Genomic DNA, 24,021 nt, shown 5'->3' with positions numbered 1-24,021 from the left:
GAGCCTTCTGTGGGGGTGACAGAAGTTAAACTTTCACATCCCCTTATATGCTGCACTCTCCAGAGCAGTATCTTTTGCATGGTCTCTACCCATGATGACATAACTCGCTGATCCTTTCACCCAGTACTCTACTGGAAGCAGTTGCTAGAGAGAGGTGGTGGCATTGCCTGTCTATTTCTTTAGTCATACACTGGGATGAACCCTGCACAGCATGCCTAAATGCCTACGTGGTGTAGCAGCTGTTTCACAATGGTTTCAAAGCATGATTGGTGCTGCTTATTGTTACTTAGGCTGCTCGTATCCCTTCAAGAGTGTACTGGGGAATGCTTCAGGGCTGCAAACAGTGATGGATGTGTCACGCAGGTACCTGTTCTCTCGACCACTGGCATCCACTGGTCCAAAGCCATCATCATCAGTGCCTGTGTCTGTGTCCTGATGTCGGCGGCATAGATGTGACGAGCACACCACTCAAGCACATGCATTAAAACTAAACTAATCAATCAATATTCTTTGAAACATGACCCACAACCAGAACAAAGATAAGAAGAGAATGTGTTGCCTCTCAGAAAGTTCTCTATAACTGAGACTGAGGCCAGTAACATCCTCACGTTTCGTCCACATGCTACATTCTCACCAACTTGCCAACACAAATGGTTAAACAAAACCTCAACCCGCACCGAAATAGCCACATAACATTTACGAGCGGTGCAAGTGGAATTTTCTGTCAAAGTGCTGATTGTATGCACCTGCACGTTACCTTCTGTAATGAATCGGTGGCGTCATCACTGATCTCCATCCTGAGATCTCCTCCCATGTGGCCAGGGGAGGGCAGCCATTGTCTGATCGTGACCTTGGGGGTGGTATTATGAGGGAGAATCACATGGGTCGAGATGCTATCGGGGAGATGTGGTGACTCCATCAGGAGAGACACAGTATTCTTCCCTTCCATGTGAAGAAGACCCTATAATTCCTAAATTATTGATGGCATGCTCTCATTATACAAGACCCTCCAATTGCAAAACTCTAAAACCTCTTCTTGCCAGACACTCTAGACAGGGTAACATTCACACCTCATATGCACATAACACACACATAACACCCCCTGTCTCTGATGTTTTGTGTTAAACAAAAATCCCAAACAAAATCACCTTAGAAGTCCTATAAAATAAATGGACTCCATCTCCCATAAAGCCTCAAGTACTGAGACGAGGAAGAGAAAGGAGGGGTCAAATATGGATCAACCGAACCACTAAGCTAAACATGCAGACTAGTGGCTATAATAAAATTCCACTACACAGGACATTTAAAGGTGTCAGCATCTGTAACAAAGAGAGAAACCGAACGGAAAGAAGCAGAGTCACGGGAGAGGGCAGAAGCACGGGTGCGGACAGTGCTGATGAGAACAGGTGCACTCAAGCGGGCGCTTACAGGCAGTGCTCACCAGCATGGTGCGAAGCCACAAAAGCTACTGCAGGAACCCGGAGAGGACCGCTTGGACAGCAGCAACAACAGCAGGCGTATCGACAAATGCACACAGAGACAGCAGAGGAGTCGAGAGAGGGTCTGCAGAGCGGAGAACACTATTCCGAGGGGAAAGCTTCACGGCACCGGCATTACCCAAATTGACATTTTCAAACTGACCTTTTGCCCTATTTGACCTAATAATAGTGGTCCTAATTGACCTTCTCACAATTGACATTTACCTTTATTTTTGTTCTTATATATATATATGTGGGGTGGGTTTGGGATAATAAATAATATAAGGGGATTGGGTGGGCAGTTGTGAGGGTTTTTGGATTGGGTGGGAGGTTGCAGGGGGTTTCCCACCGCATATATGTCCTAATTGATCTTTTAAATTAGATCAATTCTCCGGCGATCAATTCTTCCGTGATCAATTGTCATTAGGCCAATTCGTATACATGAACGGCAACTACGGGCCATGGGTCGGAGGAACTTCCAGACACTGGTGAGTTGGCCCAGAGCTGTTGGGAACTCTGGGGTGTACCGACAGGCATGTGAACCATTAAGAACTTTATTTGAATACCGACCAAGTAGAAAACAAAGACAGAATTTATACAAATCCTCAGTTTTCTTAATTCTTTTATTTGCGTTTTGACTCCCATCTGAAAACAGATAAGACTCTTACACAAAACAATAACCTTAAAAAAGAATTGGAACACACAATTTACAAATTACATACAATTTACACAATTTTTCCATTACATTTAGTCTAATAAAAAATTAGGAAAGGAAAGTCAGTAAGTCAATTATACAGATATGAGGTGAAATGATTTTGTATAGGAGTTCACATAGGGCAAGTATACAGCTCTGCGGTCATGTCCAAATCCTCATGTATGACATGTCAATATGGCGAAGACTGGAGTAAGTATTGCCACAAGCCAATGAATGTCAATGAAGGAATTAAAGAACAAAGCTTGAACAAACTTCCATATATGAGATGTTGGTATAGGGAAACTCAGAGCAAGTATTGTCAGAAGCAACTGAATACTATTGAAGAAGTTAAAAAGATGAACTTGAACAAGTCTCCACATGTGAGATGTCAACATGGGGAAAGATGGGACAAATAGTAGCTCAAGGCAAGAGAGTATAGATTGTGAAATAATCCAACTGTATACTGAAAGATATTGGGAACATTTAAAAGGAAGTCTTGGTAGAAGTATGTCAGGCAGTAAGCAATTTGGAGAGAAGATGCCTCGCAGGAGAGTATACCAGGGGTCTGCTGACCACAGACAGGCATTCCTGTCAGGGAAGTATATATTCAGAGAATACTGATATTGTGGACAGATACCTGGCAGGAGAGTAAACCTGTGTTTCTGTGAAAATCAGATAAGAACAGAAGTCCTGGTGGACCAAACGCCAGGCAAGTTGAAATAAGAGAATTGTATTCATATTGTAAAAAGGTACCTGGCAGGAGAGGATACCATGGGATCTAAGAAATCTATTAAAGGCTTCCTGGCAGGGGAATATACCAGGAGGATCTCTTTAAGAAGTGATTGTTTTGAAAGAAACATTGATACGTTCAACATCCTTAAAGGGCTACACTGCTTGAAAGAGTACATTTTACCATCCTTACAGAGTTTATTTGAAAGTGACAATTTGGCCATCCTCGAGAGGTAATTATTTGAAAAAGACATGTGTTGCCATCTTCGATGAATCCTTATTTTCTCCAGACATGCAGGGGAAGGGAATTCTCCTTCTGGATCCTAGGATTATTTTGTTTGATTTATCTATTTTTTATTGAACACTTTTTATCAACCTTACATCAGAAAACCTTTCCTTACACTTTTAGTTGTTCAACTTTAGTTTGAGGGTCAGATTAATGTTTTGGACACAAAGACAGTGGGCCTCATTCCGAGTCCGGACCGGTAATTCCATTCCGCCTCCGTGATTGCTGGAATCACCGGTAATTCTGGAGGCGGAATTCTGTAAAGTCCCATTCCCATTGAGTCCTATAGGACTCCATGGGGATGGGGACCATGGAAACACCAGTTCCGTCTATGACAGAGTCGGTGTTTCCATGTCCGCCTGCAGGTGGGTGGTGTTACTTCCACCAGGTCAGACCTGGCGGGAGTGACAACTCCTGCCTGCAGGACTCTGAATCGGCCAGTCCGGAAACAACGGCGGCGGAGGATTTACCGCCGCCGTTGTTTCCGGACCGGCAGGGTCATAATGAGGCCCAGTGTATATAATTTTGATGATGATTTTTTTTAGGATAGGGACAGATAGACCTTTAGCCAAACCTTTTATTTTAATAAATGTTTTTGATGTTGAAAACACTACCACTTTGTGTCTGCCTCTCATTTCTGACCCCTCACACGTCACTCCACACTAAGCTGGGCTGCAGGCTTTTGCAGGAGCCAGAGCGAACCATAGCGGGGTTCTGTCTCCAGCATTGGGATTCCTCCTTTGATAACATGTGCACATAACAAAGAGAGATGGTCGGGGATCCGTTGACATCAAATTCACTCATTGGGGCGAGGGAACCCTGCTAGTGGGATGTTCCACCCATAGGTGGCGCTGGGGCACCATCATTCTCTCTCGACATAGTGGGTGCATACATGCCAACATTCTGTGACCAAAAATCTGTAGGAATTGTAAAGTTTCAAAAATATTTTAAAAAATCGGTATTTGTTGCCACTAAATCGGTAGATGGTAGGACTGCTTGAAAAGCGGTATCCTACCACCTAAATCGGTAGGGTTGGCAAGTACGTAGGATGGGGTGGCGCGTTAATGAGCACAACCCTTTCCTCTCCCTGTTTTCCCTCCAGTCACCTTTCACTCAGCCAATTCTTGCCTATGACACCCCCGACATACGGCCTGGCAGACACCAACTTACATATATGGGACAGCATTGGTCGCCCATCAACCCAACCTGATACACTTGGCCTATCACACACTCAAATAGGGAACACCCAAGCACTTGTTGGGTCCATCATGCATCCATGGTTCACTAATTTCTAAAGCACTCCTCTCTGAAGTCTTTCAAAACCTTCACAGGAATATATTTGTCCCAACGAGATAGGTGTTGGGGGGTGTGTGTGTCTCTCTATCTCTTTCCTTCACTGTACGATCCCAGGTATGTGGTTGTCCTGTCAGCCTTGCAAAATGTCTGTCTTGGGTTGATTAAGCTATGGATAAAGTAGCACTGCCCTCTTGGACAAAGACAATTTGCTGGAGAAAAAGGTTTGCAGTTGGGCTAATTTATATACCCACAATCCATTGCTGATATGGCTCAGAACTGGAGGTGAACTTCCGGCGATGGCTGCTAGGGGCGCTGTGGAGTGTGTGACTTGGCTCTTATGGATTTTCCTATTTTCACATTTCAGGTAAAAGGTTATTTTTTTCCAAACCTTTTTAAACCCACCATAACTTTGTTGGTGTTGCTAAAAACATGGCCAAATGCTCCAACTACAAAGTTCCTCCTTCAATATATTAGGGACACTGGGAAGTGGGAGGAGCTTTAGCAGAGTTGCATGACTGACAAGAGAGACAAACAGCGAACATCGTCTCTCCAGATGGGGGTGCGGGGAGAAGAAGCAGGCACTGTCAGGACTATACTGCACTGATGCTCACTAATAAGGGGGAAACCAATTATCTAGTTATCCTGAAAGCCTTTCAAGATGTCTTTCTTGGGTTGATTAAGCCATTTATAAAGTAGCACTGCCCTTAGACAAAGCAATTTCCTGGAGAAAAAGATATATATTTGGGCTAATTTGCATACCCACAATGCCTTGCTGTTGTGGCTCAGATCTGGCGGCATATATATATATTTTTTTTAAAAGACACCCAGCATAACATAACAAATCACTGAATCCAGCTGCCTCTCAGGGGACTTAAATTGCAATATTGGAAGTGAATTTTAAAACGTTTTTGCAAAAAGAACTATATGCATCCTAAAAATGGGACCATTTTCTCTTGGTTCGTGTTGCAGTGCAGCGCCCACGATGTGGGTATTCTATAGTCTCCAAAAAATATCAAAACAAATATTAATGCTTAGGGTCTTCATAGTGTAGCATTCAACATGAAAAGCCATTCGGCAACATGTTCCTCTATGGCCATAAAAAACCATTGCCATGTTAAACTAGACCTAATTATAGCTGCCACTCCTGCCCTCTAAGGGACAGGCTTAACACTCTTCTGGCCCAGGGTGGCCAGGCAGCTTGCAGAGCCACAGTCCTGACCCTAAGCGGCTTGGAGGCTAAACCACAGAGACTCACTTGGACTGACGGCTGTGTCCGTCAAGGTCACTGGTAGTATTTGGGAGTATTAAGGAGACGTGGAGGAGGCAGGACTCTACCCATTCCTCCCCAGGATTAGGGATGGCTGTGCAAGAGGGCAAGGAAGGAGCAAAGAGAGATAATGACTGAGTCTGGCACTTGTACACAATCACAATTCTAATCCTTGGCATTCAACCATCCCTAACCTTGGGAGAGAGATCAGCACTCTACACGCGTGTTACCTGAGCATTGTCAAAGCGCTGTACTACTGTGGTCAGAGCTGGAAATGGAAAACATGTATGAGGGAACTGTCACCTCTTTGGAGGGGCGAGGCTTTTGGAAGGAAGTGGTGAGGACAAGGGCATGGTCCCCTGCCAGGTTGTGCGCCACAGTATCTCTTCATAGAACCCAATCCTAGCGATTTGCATAAAAGCAAGGAGCATTATGGGAACATCATAATGTGCACAATTTAAAATGTTAAACATGTCTTATAGTGATTCAGTAAGAAGCTTTTTGATTAGTCACAACATTCACCCTAATAAAGAAATGTCTGTAAATTACAGGACATATATACAACATACATGCCAACATTCTGTAAGCAAAAATTAGTAGAAATCGTAAAGTTTCAAAAATATTTAAAAAATCGGTATTTGTTGCCACTAAATCGGTAGGCGGTAGGGCTGCTTAAAAAGCGGTATCCTACCGCCTAAATCGGTAGGGTTGGCAAGTATGTGGGTGTGTGTGAGTCTGCACCAGAACACAGACTGTCTTCCCCCACACTGTAATGGCAGGGTGCACAGGCACTCGTGGAGCTGCAATCCTTCCGCGTTGTGTAGGTCATGGGAGATTATAAAATGGGGGCAGAAACCAGTGTGTGGGCGCACAAGCATTCTCCGTATAGTGCTGCACCCAAATGGAAAACGGAGACACAAACTCTGTATGCAAGGATAGGCCCCTTAGCCCAGTAAAGTGTACACTGTCCAGAAATTGAGGCAATGGCTGCCTCACATCAGGTGGTGAGCAACGGTTTGGCAAGGATGACTCAGGAGGTCTCTTACCAGGGGGATACCAGAGTTCGAAAATGGATCACCATCCTTCCGAGACTCGCACAATATGCTTCCGAAGTGCATAGCACGGGCGTGCCACGTGAGCGAACGCATCCGCAGCGGTGCTCGTGGCAGGCACGCTGGTTGCAAGCTGGTTAAAAGACACTACCCAAACACTACTACTTGGTGACCTTAATATAGGCTTTAATGACACTAACGATCCACAAGCAACAACAGCATCCAATATCCTGACAGAACTAGGCTTCTCCCAAAGAGTGAATGAGCCCACTCACATCAAAGGGAGAATCCTAGACTGGGTTGCTGACCACAACTGCAACATCTCTACCCTAACTATCACACCTCAAATTTGGACAGATCATCATCTAATAGCATTTTCACTAGATACTAAAACCTCCAAACTACAACAACCATGTGCACCACCTACACTTACCAGAAATAAAAAAACATGACGTTAGGCAAAATACTCCCTGGAATTCTGCCCACTTTAAACGCTATACCAGACAATTCAGATCCTAACATGCTAGTCGAAGAATTCAATTAACTATTGACCATAACCCTTCATAATATTGCCCCGCTAAAGCTTAGAAATAGCAAACCATACAGCCATCTGAACAATTGGTTCACCCCCCCTCCTAAAAAACCTCAGACTAGAAAAAAGAAAATGCGAAAACACTTGGAAACTCCACCCCACGCCAGAAAACAAATTGAAACTAATCAATGGGCCTCATTACACGGTAGGCGCTAAAGGATTACTGGCACCGGTAAGGTCACCAGTGCTTGTAATCCCTTAGCGCACTACTACGAGGTCGCTCAGCGGGTTCCGTCCTTAACGCCTGGTCTGACCAGTTGTTAAGGATGGGACCTGCTAAGGGACTTCAGAGCTAATAACGGTACCGCAAATTGCAGTACCGTTATTAGCTCCTTCCTCATTCCCATCGAGCGCTATGGGGGCTGAAATGGGAATGTGGAATGGCATTTGGCATGGGGATTTACCAGGTCCTCCAGGGTCGGAATGACCTGGTAAGTCCCCATACCGCCTAACCGGACCCGGTATGCGGTAAGGGAGTAGCTATGCCGCTAATAGCGGCATGATTACCTCCTACCGTGTAATGAGGCCCAATATCTCTTCCCAATATAAAAAAGAGATTCTCTCAGCAAAGCAAGAGACTTACAATAACAGAATTACACAAGCTAACTCAAGCATGAAAGAGTTATTCTCTATATTTAGAGAGATAGAACATCCCATAACTCCTCAAGACAACTGTCTTAAAGATAAAAAATAGTGCTCTGAAATCCAGTATGCATTATCCAAAAAAGTCCTAAACCTCCAAAAGAAAATAGAACTAAAGAGAGAGACACTAGCCACCTCCACACTGCCTAATATAATAACATCTCCCAAAACCAAACCCCCCACCCAATTCCACTTTTCCAAAGTCTCTATAATAGAGGTGGAGAAAGTAATACTTGGACTGAAACCTTCAAACTGTAAAGGGGATATCTGCCCAGCACAACTGATCAAAGACGCTGCAAGAGACTTAGCACCATTTATCACTAAGCTGATTAATGCCTCCTTTACCACCGGTACCATCCCGAGCAACCTCAAGGAATCATGGGTGCTCCCGTTCCTTAAAAGCAAAGATTCTGGACAAGGTGGCATACACCCAAATCCAGAATTTCCTTGAACGGAACCAGTTACTAGGCTCTCGTCAATCCGGTTTCCGACCACTACACGGCACAGAAACCGCACTTATTGATCTAAAAGCCCAAATTGATAATTTACGAGACATTGGAAAACCAGCACTACTCCTTCTATTAGACCTATCTGCCACATTCGACCTAGTGGACCACAAGGTACTCTGCAACCACCTAGACACGGCAGCACACTTCTCTACTGAGGCAATAGTGTGGATCCAATCATTCCTTAGTGACCGTACCATGAGGGTCGTCTCACCTACATCAGTGGCGGACCCCATCCCGATCACTTGTGGCGTGCCACAGGGCTCATGTGTTTCACCAACACTATATAACATCTTCACTAAGCCCCTGTTTGATGACTTGGACCATCTGGGTATCACCTACACCAATTATGCAGATGATACCCAGATCCTCCCTCTCTCAGGGGACTACGATGAGGACCTAGCAATGGTGAACAGAATTTACAGCATCATTCAGGCATGGATGGCTACTCATGGCCTATGACTGAACGATGACAAAACAGAGCTCCTCATCCTGGGCACCACCTCCCTCATCAACAAACAAAGTGCTAATTATTCGTCCATCATCGACGATAATTGCATCAAGTAACAAAGGAAGTAAAAACGCTAGGCATATACCTTGACTCTACCCTATCATTTACCAAACAGGTAAATACACTAGCCTCATCAACAGCTTACACGTGTAAACTAATTAGATCCGGGAAACAATTCCTATCTCAGAATAGCTGCCTTAATCTAGCCAGAGCTTTAATCATCTCTAAACTAGACTATTGTAATGCCCTGTACATTGGAGCAACCAAATCCACCATCAACAAAATTCAGATACAGCAAAACAATGCGCTTCGAGCAGCACTGAACATTCCTAAGAGAGAACATATCTCGGAAACTAGAAGGAAACACAAATGGCTTACCACTTATGAGAAAATTAGACTTAAAACTGTGTCCCTCACACACAAGCCTTAAACAACAAAGCCCCTCAATACTTAGCCGACAGATTTTCCAGAACAAACTCTACTAGACAAACTAGACTAGCTAACACTAATCGCCTCCAAGTACCCAGATTCAAACTAAGGACTGTAGGCGGAAATAGCTTCCCAGTCAAAGCTGAGCAATTGTGGAACGAGTTACCTGCCACATTGAGAACAGAACAATCCTCTACCAAATTCAGGCAAAATGTGATTAGCTGGCTGATAGTAACAAATGTCATATGAATTAATGAACCTGTTCAGGCATGTTTACCGATATGCCTGCCACAACTGTTATCCCTGACTGCTATTTCCCAGTTATTACTTGCTAACCTTGTTACTTGTTAACCTTTCACATGTATGACATTCTGTAACCTGTAACTTTGCACCAAGCTGTACGTTTTCTTATCTCCTGCACCTTTATACCCTAGGGTCTGGTGCGCATAATAAATACTAAACAAACAAACAAACAAACAAGTCTACGGACCTGCACGTGGGACACCTTTGTCACCATTGTTTTGCTCTCTGGTGAACACGGCAATGCAGGGAAGCGTGGGAAGGCCGCGCTGTGCAGGTGCAGTAAAAGTAGTCACAGACACAGAGATGTCTTCACAGGCCTCCCTCACTCGTGACAGATCTCACGCTGGGCGTGGGGCCGTATTTATTCTATAATGCTGTGGCGCGCTACGTCACGTGTGCTAATGCACCACATAAAGTGGCGTGCATGCACAAACACACACAGCCATGTGACTGCCACAAAAAAAACAGGCGCACAAAACAATATGTTCACCTTCAAACCACAGGCACACCAATAGTGCACTCAAATTACATTCTTTCAGTTGATTGTCTTTCTGTTGTTTTGTCTTTCTGAGGAAAATCCAGTGAGAGGTTACATTCCTAAACACGCTCCATGCTCTGTTACTTAAGGAAATTCTGTTTTATCATACTTCAAATAAAAAAGCACTTGAAGCACGTTGCTCTCAGTGCCAAGTATAACCAAACATAGATTGCAATTGGGCAGCTATACATTATTCACTGTCGTTGCTCATGAAACAACAACATGCTAATTTTCGTCCCACAAATTCGAGGTCTATGCATTAAGCATTTAATGACAGTGAACGTTTCCATCATTTTACAATCCTTAGTATTCAGTGTTAATTCAACCAAAAAGTCACTTATGTGAATATATATTAATATAGTACCTGGTAACTGGCACAGAGAAATGCTGATGTTATACCCCAAAACCTGTTGGAACCAGAAAGAGAGGGCACATTGCTCCATGGTATCGATTTCATTTTCATTGCACCAAGCAAATAGGTAGGTAGTTGAAATTGAAGGCTAGGCCACAAACCCTCACACCAGAAAAAATACAAACTGCTAGGGAAAAAAGGGCAAGAGATTCTTGCAAGGATATCAGGTTTTAATCACACCAAAAAATAAGTATGCCAGCAAAGAACTCTGCTGCGCAAGAACGATCTGCCGAAACAATGGTATAAGCAGAATGTTATAAGGAAGATCATCTTCATCACTGACGCACACATATACAGTATAAAACGTGGGAGGCTGGTTGGTGAGACCCTATTCATGGGCGGCCTGCTCCATAGGGGATACCAGGCTGCTATTGGTCCCAGCTCTGTCCGTCCATCTTGCATCACGTGGGGTCTGCTGGGCTCATCATCTCCAAGGTTGAGTTTACAATAAGTTACTATGCAAGACGATACTACTCTATCTTTATGCCGTGCACTTGGGAGGCTCAGGAACTTGCACAAGGGGTGCTTAAGATCACGCTGACCCACACATTCCTCACTCAGTTATCACACTCTCTGCACCCAAGGTTTCCACCCTCGGACTATAATTTATACCACCATGTACCTCGTATTACAAAGGTTGTCATTATGAAATAAGGTGAAATGGTAGTGTTCTTTTAGATCTTTTATGACCATTGGGTTTGTGGTTGGTGGTCTGGGGTCACATAGTATTGCAGAATTCAGGAGTCTTGGTCTGGGACAGTTGTGGGAGTCATAACTCATGGTGGGCTCGGTGTCGGTTGGAGGTCTGCTTTCTGCCTGGCTGCGATAAACTTGCAAAATGAGGCGCGCGCTACTGTCTCGCTGCCTTGCAGGGTACATTTCTTCTTGGGATACACGTATTAGCAACAGTTAAGGAACAAAGGAAAGTTTCCATGGGAGCCAGCATCGTGGGTCTCTCTATCATCAACGCTTGGGCCTATTCAGGTTTCTACGTTGGTTCTGTGTTTACTGTGTCATCATGCAGAGCTGAATGTTTCTACCATAGCAACAAAAATTGTGCTTTATATATGCGCACTACGTCTACACATCTATATTTCGAGTAATATTTTGTTTGTGCCGGTTTTTTTAGGACACAACCCTGCCTCCTGCATACATGCCAACTCTCCCGATTTTGGCGGGAGACTCCCGATTTTACAGTGAAAAATATTGTTATTTTTCACGTTCTCCCGCCGCAAATACATCTTTGTCCAATGCATTCCTATGGCACAAATGTTGTCTCCCGATTTTTCAGAGGAAATATCCCTCCCATGTGGGTCGGAATGTTGGCATGTATGCCCCTGGTGCATCGCAAGTGTAGCTGTGGGATTCACCTTACTCTTAAGGCGCCTAGGGGTGTTGGAGAGGTTCATCTCCTTCCCAATAAAATGTAAAAAGGCCAAGTAAATACATATATCCACGCTAACCTTGTAGTGAGTAATCAGACTCCCAGACATGCCAACCCTCCCGATTTAGGCGGGAAACTCCCAATTTCGAACTGAGAAATATTGCAAAATATTGCTATTTTTCACGTTCTCCCGTCTAAAATAATTCTAGCACCAATGCATGCCTATGGGGAAATTAATTTCTCCATAATTCTCTCGTGAAATCTCCCTCCTAGGTGCATCAGCATGTTGGCATGTATGGCCTCCGTCCCACTCGAAGGATTTAACGTTGTTCCACCAGGAAGATTGTGGTCCAGTCCAACTTAAGCCATATTCCATAGGTATTTAATGTCACTTTGAAGATCAAGCCGAGTCCGACTCTGTTACTCGGGGTGTATATAGGCAACTAAATACACATGTGTTATAGGAAACTAAATACACATATGTGTTTACCCACCCAGGGTACACAAATACAGGACTGCCAGGAACCAGGAAGGCTTTTTGAGAAATGTGAAACATGCTTGAACAGTGTAGTTCTGAATAGTAATGTCAAACATTGTTGATGCTGTCACTCATGCCCAGTTTGTATTTGTTCTGAAAACTTATGCTATTGGAATAACTAACAATGGTAGATGGGAAAGCCTGCTGCAAAAACAAGCCGCAAGACTTGAAAGAACACATGTATACTGCATTCTGTAGTCCACTTTTTGCGCAGCACTATCCCTGCACATGCTCCGTTCCTTACTACACGTGCGCAATTCTTTACTTAGCAGTGCGCACACTCTGTTCTGCGCATCTTTCTGCGCATGCTCTGTTCCTTCCTTAGTCAAAATTTTGAACACGCTTTCTTTAGTGCGCATGCTCTGTATTGTTCTTTAGCGAAGCGGAAGCTGTTTTTTACTTCCTCACTGCGCATGCCTTGCACGTGTCCCTATTCAATGCGCACGCTCTGTTACTATATCTGTAGTACGCATGCTCTGTTCTATTCTACCTCAATGCGGATGCATTGGCCGTTTAACGGATCTTCTATACGCATGCTCTGTTCCTTGCTTCGTCAGTGCGCATGCTCTTATGACTAGTGGCTGTCAGGTACTGCGCATGCCCGGCTATTCCCCCCCCCCCACCCCCTCCCCCCTCCGCAAAGCTTTATTGTTGCGGATGCTCGTCGCTTTGTCTCTCTGGAGAACCCCTTCCTGTTTCTTTTAATTACGGCGTCTGGGCTGCAGGTGGGTCGTCTGCCATTTTCCCCTGCTCTCTCTCCTAGTGAAGGCAGGTGCTGCATGGTCTCTGCTTCCCCTTCATGCACTGTCACTGCATTCTTTCTCCTCCTTGCTCTCTCTCCTAGTGAAGGCAGGTGCTGCATGGTCTCTGCTTCCCCTTCATGCACTGTCACTGCATTCTTTCTCCTCCTTGCTCTCTCTCCTAGTGAAGGCAGGTGCTGCATGGTCTCTGCTTCCCCTTCATGCACTGTCACTGCATTCTTTCTCCTCCTTGCTCTCTCTCCTAGTGAAGGCAGGTGCTGCATGGTCTCTGCTTCCCCTTCATGCACTGTCACTGCATTCTTTCTCCTCCTTGCTCTCTCTCCTAGTGAAGGCAGGTGCTGCATGGTCTCTGCTTCCCCTTCATGCACTGCCACTGCATTCTTTCTCCTCCTTGCTCTCTCTGCATGGTCTCTGCTTCCCCTTCATGCACTGTCACTGCATTCTTTCTCCTCCTTGCTCTCTCTCCTAGTGAAGGCAGGTGCTGCATGGTCTCTGCTTCCCCTTCATGCACTATCACTGCATTCCTTCTCCTCCTTGCTCTCTCTCCTAGTGAAGGCAGGTGCTGCATGGTCTCTGCTTCCCCTTCATGCACCGTCACTGCATTCTTTCTCCTCCTTGCTCTCTCTCCTAGTGAAGGCAGGTGCTGCATGGTCTCTGCTTCCCCTTCATGCACCGCCACTGCATTCTTTCTCCTCCTTGCTCTCTCTCCTAGTGAAGGCAGGTGCTGCATGGTCTCTGCTTCCCCTTCATGCACTGTCACTGCATTCTTTCTCCTCCTTGCTCTCTCTCCTAGTGAAGGCAGGTGCTGCATGGTCTCTGCTTCCCCTTCATGCACTGTCACTGCATTCTTTCTCCTCCTTGCTCTCTCTCCTAGTGAAGGCAGGTGCTGCATGGTCTCTGCTTCCCCTTCATGCACTGTCACTGCATTCTTTCTCCTCCTTGCTCTCTCTCCTAGTGAAGGCAGGTGCTGCATGGTCTCTGCTTCCCCTTCATGCACTGTCACTGCATTCTTTCTCCTCCTTGCTCTCTCTCCTAGTGAAGGCAGGTGCTGCATGGTCTCTGCTTCCCCTTCATGCACTGTCACTGCATTAGTTCTCCTCCTTGCTCTCTCTCCTAGTGAAGGCAGATGCTGCATGGTCTCTGCTTTCCCTTCATGCACTGTCACTGCATTAGTTCTCCTCCTTGCTCTCTCTCCTAGTGAAGGCAGGTGCTGCATGGTCTCTGCTTCCCCTTCATGCACTGTCACTGCATTCTTTCTCCTCCTTGCTCTCTCTCCTAGTGAAGGCAGGTGCTGCATGGTCTCTGCTTCCCCTTCATGCACTGTCACTGCATTCTTTCTCCTCCTTGCTCTCTCTCCTAGTGAAGGCAGGTGATGCATGGTCTCTGCTTCCCCTTCATGCACTGTCACTGCATTAGTTCTCCTCCTTGCTCTCTCTGCTAGTGAAGGCAGATGCTGCATGGTCTCTGCTTCCCCTTCATGCACTGTCACTGCATTCTTTCTCCTCCTTGCTCTCTCTCCTAGTGAAGGCAGGTGCTGCATGGTCTCTGCTTCCCCTTCATGCACTGTCACTGCATTCTTTCTCCTCCTTGCTCTCTCTCCTAGTGAAGGCAGGTGCTGCATGGTCTCTGCTTCCCCTTCATGCACTGTCACTGCATTAGTTCTCCTCCTTGCTCTCTCTGCTAGTGAAGGCAGATGCTGCATGGTCTCTGCTTCCCCTTCATGCACTGTCACTGCATTCTTTCTCCTCCTTGCTCTCTCTCCTAGTGAAGGCAGGTGCTGCATGGTCTCTGCTTCCCCTTCATGCACTGTCACTGCATTCTTTCTCCTCCTTGCTCTCTCTCCTAGTGAAGGCAGGTGATGCATGGTCTCTGCTTCCCCTTCATGCACCGTCACTGCATTCTTTCTCCTCCTTGCTCTCTCTCCTAGTGAAGGCAGGTGCTGCATGGTCTCTGCTTCCCCTTCATGCACCGTCACTGCATTCTTTCTCCTCCTTGCTCTCTCTCCTAGTGAAGGCAGGTGCTGCATGGTCTCTGCTTCCCCTTCATGCACCGTCACTGCATTCTTTCTCCTCCTTGCTCTCTCTCCTAGTGAAGGCAGGTGCTGCATGGTCTCTGCTTCCCCTTCATGCACCGTCACTGCATTCTTTCTCCTCCTTGCTCTCTCTCCTAGTGAAGGCAGGTGCTGCATGGTCTCTGCTTCCCCTTCATGCACTGTCACTGCATTCTTTCTCCTCCTTGCTCTCTCTCCTAGTGAAGGCAGGTGATGCATGGTCTCTGCTTCCCCTTCATGCACTGTCACTGCATTCTTTCTCCTCCTTGCTCTCTCTCCTAGTGAAGGCAGGTGCTGCATGGTCTCTGCTTCCCCTTCATGCACTGTCACTGCATTCTTTCTCCTCCTTGCTCTCTCTCCTAGTGAAGGCAGGTGCTGCATGGTCTCTGCTTCCCCTTCATGCACTGTCACTGCATTCTTTCTCCTCCTTGCTCTCTCTCCTAGTGAAGGCAGGTGCTGCATGGTCTCTGCTTCCCCTTCATGCACTGTCACTGCATTAGTTCTCCTCCTTGCTCTCTCTGCTAGTGAAGGCAGATGCTGCATGGTCTCTGCTTCCCCTTCATGCACTGTCACTGCATTCTTTCTCCTCCTTGCTCTCTCTCCTAGTGAAGGCAGGTGCTGCATGGTCTCTGCTTCCCCTTCATGCACTGTCACTGCATTCTTTCTCCTCCTTGCTCTCTCTCCTAGTGAAGGCAGGTGATGCATGGTCTCTGCTTCCCCTTCATGCACCGTCACTGCATTCTTTCTCCTCCTTGCTCTCTCTCCTAGTGAAGGCAGGTGCTGCATGGTCTCTGCTTCCCCTTCATGCACCGTCACTGCATTCTTTCTCCTCCTTGCTCTCTCTCCTAGTGAAGGCAGGTGCTGCATGGTCTCTGCTTCCCCTTCATGCACCGTCACTGCATTCTTTCTCCTCCTTGCTCTCTCTCCTAGTGAAGGCAGGTGCTGCATGGTCTCTGCTTCCCCTTCATGCACCGTCACTGCATTCTTTCTCCTCCTTGCTCTCTCTCCTAGTGAAGGCAGGTGCTGCATGGTCTCTGCTTCCCCTTCATGCACCGTCACTGCATTCTTTCTCCTCCTTGCTCTCTCTCCTAGTGAAGGCAGGTGCTGCATGGTCTCTGCTTCCCCTTCATGCACCGTCACTGCATTCTTTCTCCTCCTTGCTCTCTCTCCTAGTGAAGGCAGGTGCTGCATGGTCTCTGCTTCCCCTTCATGCACCGTCACTGCATTCTTTCTCCTCCTTGCTCTCTCTCCTAGTGAAGGCAGGTGCTGCATGGTCTCTGCTTCCCCTTCATGCACCGTCACTGCATTCTTTCTCCTCCTTGCTCTCTCTCCTAGTGAAGGCAGGTGCTGCATGGTCTCTGCTTCCCCTTCATGCACCGTCACTGCATTCTTTCTCCTCCTTGCTCTCTCTCCTAGTGAAGGCAGGTGCTGCATGGTCTCTGCTTCCCCTTCATGCACCGTCACTGCATTCTTTCTCCTCCTTGCTCTCTCTCCTAGTGAAGGCAGGTGCTGCATGGTCTCTGCTTCCCCTTCATGCACTGTCACTGCATTCTTTCTCCTCCTTGCTCTCTCTCCTAGTGAAGGCAGGTGCTGCATGGTCTCTGCTTCCCCTTCATGCACTGTCACTGCATTCTTTCTCCTCCTTGCTCTCTCTCCTAGTGAAGGCAGGTGCTGCATGGTCTCTGCTTCCCCTTCATGCACTGTCACTGCATTCTTTCTCCTCCTTGCTCTCTCTCCTAGTGAAGGCAGGTGCTGCATGGTCTCTGCTTCCCCTTCATGCACTGTCACTGCATTCTTTCTCCTCCTTGCTCTCTCTCCTAGTGAAGGCAGGTGCTGCATGGTCTCTGCTTCCCCTTCATGCACTGTCACTGCATTCTTTCTCCTCCTTGCTCTCTCTCCTAGTGAAGGCAGGTGCTGCATGGTCTCTGCTTCCCCTTCATGCACTGTCACTGCATTCTTTCTCCTCCTTGCTCTCTCTCCTAGTGAAGGCAGGTGCTGCATGGTCTCTGCTTCCCCTTCATGCACTGTCACTGCATTCTTTCTCCTCCTTGCTCTCTCTCCTAGTGAAGGCAGGTGCTGCATGGTCTCTGCTTCCCCTTCATGCACTGTCACTGCATTCTTTCTCCTCCTTGCTCTCTCTCCTAGTGAAGGCAGGTGCTGCATGGTCTCTGCTTCCCCTTCATGCACTGTCACTGCATTAGTTCTCCTCCTTGCTCTCTCTCCTAGTGAAGGCAGGTGCTGCATGGTCTCTGCTTCCCCTTCATGCACTGTCACTGCATTCTTTCTCCTCCTTGCTCTCTCTCCTAGTGAAGGCAGGTGCTGCATGGTCTCTGCTTCCCCTTCATGCACTGTCACTGCATTCTTTCTCCTCCTTGCTCTCTCTCCTAGTGAAGGCAGGTGCTGCATGGTCTCTGCTTCCCCTTCATGCACTGTCACTGCATTCTTTCTCCTCCTTGCTCTCTCTCCTAGTGCAGGCAGGTGCTGCATGGTCTCTGCTTCCCCTTCATGCACTGTCACTGCATTCTTTCTCCTCCTTGCTCTCTCTCCTAGTGCAGGCAGGTGCTGCATGGTCTCTGCTTCCCCTTCATGCACTGTCACTGCATTCTTTCTCCTCCTTGCTCTCTCTCCTAGTGAAGGCAGGTGCTGCATGGTCTCTGCTTCCCCTTCATGCACTGTCACTGCATTCTTTCTCCTCCTTGCTCTCTCTCCTAGTGAAGGCAGGTGCTGCATGGTCTCTGCTTCCCCTTCATGCACTGTCACTGCATTCTTTCTCCTCCTTGCTCTCTCTCCTAGTGAAGGCAGGTGCTGCATGGTCTCTGCTTCCCCTTCATGCACTGTCACTGCATTCTTTCTCCTCCTTGCTCTCTCTCCTAGTGAAGGCAGGTGCTGCATGGTCTCTGCTTCCCCTTCATGCACTGTCACTGCATTCTTTCTCCTCCTTGCTCTCTCTCCTAGTGAAGGCAGGTGCTGCATGGTCTCTGCTTCCCCTTCATGCACTGTCACTGCATTCTTTCTCCTCCTTGCTCTCTCTCCTAGTGAAGGCAGGTGCTGCATGGTCTCTGCTTCCCCTTCATGCACTGTCACTGCATTCTTTCTCCTCCTTGCTCTCTCTCCTAGTGAAGGCAGGTGCTGCATGGTCTCTGCTTCCCCTTCATGCACTGTCACTGCATTCTTTCTCCTCCTTGCTCTCTCTCCTAGTGAAGGCAGGTGCTGCATGGTCTCTGCTTCCCCTTCATGCACTGTCACTGCATTCTTTCTCCTCCTTGCTCTCTCTCCTAGTGAAGGCAGGTGCTGCATGGTCTCTGCTTCCCCTTCATGCACTGTCACTGCATTAGTTCTCCTCCTTGCTCTCTCTCCTAGTGAAGGCAGGTGCTGCATGGTCTCTGCTTCCCCTTCATGCACTGTCACTGCATTCTTTCTCCTCCTTGCTCTCTCTCCTAGTGAAGGCAGGTGCTGCATGGTCTCTGCTTCCCCTTCATGCACTGTCACTGCATTCTTTCTCCTCCTTGCTCTCTCTCCTAGTGAAGGCAGGTGCTGCATGGTCTCTGCTTCCCCTTCATGCACTGTCACTGCATTCTTTCTCCTCCTTGCTCTCTCTCCTAGTGCAGGCAGGTGCTGCATGGTCTCTGCTTCCCCTTCATGCACTGTCACTGCATTCTTTCTCCTCCTTGCTCTCTCTCCTAGTGCAGGCAGGTGCTGCATGGTCTCTGCTTCCCCTTCATGCACTGTCACTGCATTCTTTCTCCTCCTTGCTCTCTCTCCTAGTGAAGGCAGGTGCTGCATGGTCTCTGCTTCCCCTTCATGCACTGTCACTGCATTCTTTCTCCTCCTTGCTCTCTCTCCTAGTGAAGGCAGGTGCTGCATGGTCTCTGCTTCCCCTTCATGCACTGTCACTGCATTCTTTCTCCTCCTTGCTCTCTCTCCTAGTGAAGGCAGGTGCTGCATGGTCTCTGCTTCCCCTTCATGCACTGTCACTGCATTCTTTCTCCTCCTTGCTCTCTCTCCTAGTGAAGGCAGGTGCTGCATGGTCTCTGCTTCCCCTTCATGCACTGTCACTGCATTCTTTCTCCTCCTTGCTCTCTCTCCTAGTGCAGGCAGGTGCTGCATGGTCTCTGCTTCCCCTTCATGCACTGTCACTGCATTCTTTCTCCTCCTTGCTCTCTCTCCTAGTGCAGGCAGGTGCTGCATGGTCTCTGCTTCCCCTTCATGCACTGTCACTGCATTCTTTCTCCTCCTTGCTCTCTCTCCTAGTGAAGGCAGGTGCTGCATGGTCTCTGCTTCCCCTTTATGCACTGTCACTGCATTAGTTCTCCTCCTTGCTCTCTCTCCTAGTGAAGGCAGGTGCTGCATGGTCTCTGCTTCTCCTTCATGCACTGTCACTGCATTCTTTCTCCTCCTTGCTCTCTCTCCTAGTGAAGGCAGGTGCTGCATGGTCTCTGCTTCCCCTTCATGCACTGTCACTGCATTCTTTCTCCTCCTTGCTCTCTCTCCTAGTGAAGGCAGGTGCTGCATGGTCTCTGCTTCCCCTTCATGCACTGTCACTGCATTCTTTCTCCTCCTTGCTCTCTCTCCTAGTGAAGGCAGGTGCTGCATGGTCTCTGCTTCCCCTTCATGCACTGTCACTGCATTCATTCTCCTCCTTGCTCTCTCTCCTAGTGAAGGCAGGTGCTGCATGGTCTCTGCTTCCCCTTCATGCACTGTCACTGCATTCTTTCTCCTCCTTGCTCTCTCTCCTAGTGAAGGCAGGTGCTGCATGGTCTCTGCTTCCCCTTCATGCACTGTCACTGCATTCTTTCTCCTCCTTGCTCTCTCTCCTAGTGAAGGCAGGTGCTGCATGGTCTCTGCTTCCCCTTCATGCACTGTCACTGCATTCTTTCTCCTCCTTGCTCTCTCTCCTAGTGAAGGCAGGTGCTGCATGGTCTCTGCTTCCCCTTCATGCACTGTCACTGCATTCTTTCTCCTCCTTGCTCTCTCTCCTAGTGAAGGCAGATGCTGCATGGTCTCTGCTTCCCCTTCATGCACTGTCACTGCATTCTTTCTCCTCCTTGCTCTCTCTCCTAGTGAAGGCAGGTGCTGCATGGTCTCTGCTTCCCCTTCATGCACTGTCACTGCATTCTTTCTCCTCCTTGCTCTCTCTCCTAGTGAAGGCAGGTGCTGCATGGTCTCTGCTTCCCCTTCATGCACTGTCACTGCATTCTTTCTCCTCCTTGCTCTCTCTCCTAGTGAAGGCAGGTGCTGCATGGTCTCTGCTTCCCCTTCATGCACTGTCACTGCATTCTTTCTCCTCCTTGCTCTCTCTCCTAGTGAAGGCAGGTGCTGCATGGTCTCTGCTTCCCCTTCATGCACTGTCACTGCATTCTTTCTCCTCCTTGCTCTCTCTCCTAGTGAAGGCAGGTGCTGCATGGTCTCTGCTTCCCCTTCATGCACTGTCACTGCATTCTTTCTCCTCCTTGCTCTCTCTCCTAGTGAAGGCAGGTGCTGCATGGTCTCTGCTTCCCCTTCATGCACTGTCACTGCATTCTTTCTCCTCCTTGCTCTCTCTCCTAGTGAAGGCAGATGCTGCATGGTCTCTGCTTCCCCTTCATGCACTGTCACTGCATTCTTTCTCCTCCTTGCTCTCTCTCCTAGTGAAGGCAGGTGCTGCATGGTCTCTGCTTCCCCTTCATGCACTGTCACTGCATTCTTTCTCCTCCTTGCTCTCTCTCCTAGTGAAGGCAGGTGCTGCATGGTCTCTGCTTCCCCTTCATGCACTGTCACTGCATTCTTTCTCCTCCTTGCTCTCTCTCCTAGTGAAGGCAGGTGCTGCATGGTCTCTGCTTCCCCTTCATGCACTGTCACTGCATTCTTTCTCCTCCTTGCTCTCTCTCCTAGTGAAGGCAGGTGCTGCATGGTCTCTGCTTCCCCTTCATGCACTGTCACTGCATTCTTTCTCCTCCTTGCTCTCTCTCCTAGTGAAGGCAGGTGCTGCATGGTCCCTGCTTCCCCTTCATGCACTGTCACTGCATTCTTTCTCCTCCTTGCTCTCTCTCCTAGTGAAGGCAGGTGCTGCATGGTCTCTGCTTCCCCTTCATGCACTGTCACTGCATTCTTTCTCCTCCTTGCTCTCTCTCCTAGTGAAGGCAGGTGCTGCATGGTCTCTGCTTCCCCTTCATGCACCGTCACTGCATTCTTTCTCCTCCTTGCTCTCTCTCCTAGTGAAGGCAGGTGCTGCATGGTCTCTGCTTCCCCTTCATGCACCGTCACTGCATTCTTTCTCCTCCTTGCTCTCTCTCCTAGTGAAGGCAGGTGCTGCATGGTCTCTGCTTCCCCTTCATGCACCGTCACTGCATTCTTTCTCCTCCTTGCTCTCTCTCCTAGTGAAGGCAGGTGCTGCATGGTCTCTGCTTCCCCTTCATGCACTGTCACTGCATTAGTTCTCCTCCTTGCTCTCTCTCCTAGTGAAGGCAGATGCTGCATGGTCTCTGCTTCCCCTTCATGCACCTTCACTGCATTAGTTCTCCTCCTTGCTCTCTCTCCTAGTGTAGGCAGGTGATGCATGGTCTCTGCTTCCCCTTCATGCACCGTCACTGCATTCTTTCTCCTCCTTGCTCTCTCTCCTAGTGAAGGCAGGTGCTGCATGGTCTCTGCTTCCCCTTCATGCACCGTCACTGCATTCTTTCTCCTCCTTGCTCTCTCTCCTAGTGAAGGCAGGTGCTGCATGGTCTCTGCTTCCCCTTCATGCACTGTCACTGCATTCTTTCTCCTCCTTGCTCTCTCTCCTAGTGAAGGCAGGTGCTGCATGGTCTCTGCTTCCCCTTCATGCACTGTCACTGCATTCTTTCTCCTCCTTGCTCTCTCTCCTAGTGAAGGCAGGTGCTGCATGGTCTCTGCTTCCCCTTCATGCACTGTCACTGCATTCTTTCTCCTCCTTGCTCTCTCTCCTAGTGAAGGCAGGTGCTGCATGGTCTCTGCTTCCCCTTCATGCACTGTCACTGCATTCTTTCTCCTCCTTGCTCTCTCTCCTAGTGAAGGCAGGTGCTGCATGGTCTCTGCTTCCCCTTCATGCACTGTCACTGCATTCTTTCTCCTCCTTGCTCTCTCTCCTAGTGAAGGCAGGTGCTGCATGGTCTCTGCTTCCCCTTCATGCACTGTCACTGCATTCTTTCTCCTCCTTGCTCTCTCTCCTAGTGAAGGCAGGTGCTGCATGGTCTCTGCTTCCCCTTCATGCACTGTCACTGCATTCTTTCTCCTCCTTGCTCTCTCTCCTAGTGAAGGCAGGTGCTGCATGGTCTCTGCTTCCCCTTCATGCACTGTCACTGCATTCTTTCTCCTCCTTGCTCTCTCTCCTAGTGAAGGCAGGTGCTGCATGGTCTCTGCTTCCCCTTCATGCACTGTCACTGCATTCTTTCTCCTCCTTGCTCTCTCTCCTAGTGAAGGCAGGTGCTGCATGGTCTCTGCTTCCCCTTCATGCACTGTCACTGCATTCTTTCTCCTCCTTGCTCTCTCTCCTAGTGAAGGCAGGTGCTGCATGGTCTCTGCTTCCCCTTCATGCACTGTCACTGCATTCTTTCTCCTCCTTGCTCTCTCTCCTAGTGAAGGCAGGTGCTGCATGGTCTCTGCTTCCCCTTCATGCACTGTCACTGCATTCTTTCTCCTCCTTGCTCTCTCTCCTAGTGAAGGCAGGTGCTGCATGGTCCCTGCTTCCCCTTCATGCACTGTCACTGCATTCTTTCTCCTCCTTGCTCTCTCTCCTAGTGAAGGCAGGTGCTGCATGGTCCCTGCTTCCCCTTCATGCACTGTCACTGCATTCTTTCTCCTCCTTGCTCTCTCTCCTAGTGAAGGCAGGTGCTGCATGGTCTCTGCTTCCCCTTCATGCACCGTCACTGCATTCTTTCTCCTCCTTGCTCTCTCTCCTAGTGAAGGCAGGTGCTGCATGGTCTCTGCTTCCCCTTCATGCACCGTCACTGCATTCTTTCTCCTCCTTGCTCTCTCTCCTAGTGAAGGCAGGTGCTGCATGGTCTCTGCTTCCCCTTCATGCACTGTCACTGCATTAGTTCTCCTCCTTGCTCTCTCTCCTAGTGAAGGCAGATGCTGCATGGTCTCTGCTTCCCCTTCATGCACCTTCACTGCATTAGTTCTCCTCCTTGCTCTCTCTCCTAGTGTAGGCAGGTGATGCATGGTCTCTGCTTCCCCTTCATGCACCGTCACTGCATTCTTTCTCCTCCTTGCTCTCTCTCCTAGTGAAGGCAGGTGCTGCATGGTCTCTGCTTCCCCTTCATGCACTGTCACTGCATTCTTTCTCCTCCTTGCTCTCTCTCCTAGTGAAGGCAGGTGCTGCATGGTCTCTGCTTCCCCTTCATGCACTGTCACTGCATTCTTTCTCCTCCTTGCTCTCTCTCCTAGTGAAGGCAGGTGCTGCATGGTCTCTGCTTCCCCTTCATGCACTGTCACTGCATTCTTTCTCCTCCTTGCTCTCTCTCCTAGTGAAGGCAGGTGCTGCATGGTCCTCTGCTTCCCCTTCATGCACTGTCACTGCATTCTTTCTCCTCCTTGCTCTCTCTCCTAGTGAAGGCA

At 48.3% G+C, this 24,021-nt stretch overlaps 1 protein-coding gene across 2 annotated transcripts in view; it reads left to right on the top strand.

Annotated features, from left to right (window-relative positions):
- Window positions 1-24,021, top strand: part of LOC138551563 (zinc finger protein 271-like) — a 259,519-nt gene that overhangs the window by 151,293 nt on the left and 84,205 nt on the right. The window contains exon 1 of one of the 2 annotated variants that reach the window (XM_069642494.1): window positions 13,289-13,382. The exons of the other annotated variant lie outside the window; for it this stretch is intronic. The gene's annotated coding sequence lies outside the window, so the exon portion shown is untranslated. Of the gene's footprint in view, window positions 1-13,288; window positions 13,383-24,021 lie in introns of those variants that run through there. 2 annotated transcript variants of the gene reach the window in all.

This window comes from Ambystoma mexicanum, chromosome 1q (assembly GCF_040938575.1).
Source record: "Ambystoma mexicanum isolate Mex_15411 chromosome 1q, UKY_AmexF1_1, whole genome shotgun sequence".
Taxonomy (NCBI): Eukaryota; Metazoa; Chordata; class Amphibia; order Caudata; family Ambystomatidae; genus Ambystoma; species Ambystoma mexicanum.
Note: the sequence above shows the minus strand (reverse complement) of the source record. Positions and strands in the feature narration are given on the sequence as shown.